Source organism: Sinocyclocheilus grahami, unplaced genomic scaffold, assembly GCF_001515645.1.
Source record: "Sinocyclocheilus grahami isolate Dianchi unplaced genomic scaffold, SAMN03320097.WGS_v1.1 scaffold1636.1, whole genome shotgun sequence".
NCBI lineage: Eukaryota > Metazoa > Chordata > Actinopteri > Cypriniformes > Cyprinidae > Sinocyclocheilus > Sinocyclocheilus grahami.
Genome location: NW_015506815.1, coordinates 77,487 through 78,880, shown reverse-complemented (window position 1 = coordinate 78,880; position 1,394 = coordinate 77,487). Strand labels below are relative to the sequence as shown.

General features: G+C 30.1%; 1 long non-coding RNA gene across 1 annotated transcript in view; it reads left to right on the top strand.

Annotated features, from left to right (window-relative positions):
• The first annotated feature begins 988 nt into the window (after positions 1–988).
• LOC107571699 (uncharacterized) overlaps positions 989–1,394 on the top strand; it is a 2,661-nt gene continuing 2,255 nt past the window's right edge. The window contains exons 1-2 of the long non-coding RNA XR_001607225.1: positions 989–1,090; positions 1,293–1,330. This is a non-coding gene — a long non-coding RNA (uncharacterized lncRNA). The remainder of the gene's footprint in view (positions 1,091–1,292; positions 1,331–1,394) is intronic.

The window sequence follows — 1,394 nt, the reverse complement described above, 5'->3', positions numbered from 1 at the left end:
CATTTACATATTATTGACTCATCCTCCAATTCTCAAATGATATTTAAAAAATGTTTTAAAAGACACAAATTATAGCTTTAATTTCATTTAGAGAGAATTCCAATCCATAGGGTACAGCATACTTAAAAGCATACTTTTCAGTTCAGACTATAGGTGCAGAAAGATACATTTTGGGAAGAACAAAATAAACTACCAACAATTTTCTGTTGAAGAAAACAAAATGTGAGGGCAAATTTTTGATGGCTGCATTATGCTTTTCTTGAATACTTCATTTATTGAACTTTAGACAAGGGGAATCATCTTGGATATATTTGTCTAATTTTACTTATTTTATTTATTTATTTAATGAGGAAAGACCCCTCTGAGATTAAAAATCGCTTTTACATGAGTGTCCTGGCCAACTTATACACATATACACAAACATTTACATATTATTGACTCATCCTCCAATTCTCAAATGATATTTAAAAAATGTTTTAAAAGACACAAATTATAGCTTTAATTTCATTTAATGAGAATTCCAATCCATAGGGTACAGCATACTTAAAAGCATACTTTTCAGTTCAGACTATAGGTGCAGAAAGATACATTTTGGGAAGAACAAAATAAACTACCAACAATTTTCTGTTGAAGAAAACAAAATGTGAGGGCAAATTAAATTTGTTGTATTGTTATTGATCATTGGTCCTTTTTAACCTTCTCTTTCCTGCTTTTTATTGCTGAATATGTTTTACACTCCATGGTTTAAGTTGTGAAAAAAACCCACATTGTCCTGTTTAAGTAAAAATGAAATTCAAAAATGTTCTGTCCCGTTTAAGTAAACATGAGGTTTACAGTATACACATTTTCATATTGTGTGAAGTAAAATTATTTAAATGCAAAGACATTACATTGACTTCTCTTATCAATCACTCTATGAGGGTGTGTAACTGTATACTAGGATAAAAACAGAACAGAACACATTAATCATAAATAGAAAGTAAAACCCAGCCCATTATAATCAAATACAGTGGCTGCACTGCTGAGACAACATCTTGAGTCTATATAAAAAGAGATATCTTGGACCTCAGGGACTGCCAACCACTAGAAGGTGAGTCAAGACTCTGCTGGGCCAAAATTATTAATTTAATTTAAATTGATCATTTTAATTAATACATTTTTTTACTGTTACATTTGGTTGACATTAATAGGAATGTTTGATATCATTAAAAGAAAAAGGGCATACATGAGATTATATATTAACAGAAAACAATATCCAATAAATAATCTGTGTCCATGTATTTATTTAACAGAACCTAGCAGAAACCTTTCTGGCCTTGAAAACAAAAAGGTGAGCAGCTTGGACGTACACGTAATGATATACTGCATCTTTAATGAAAATACTATGTTAATGC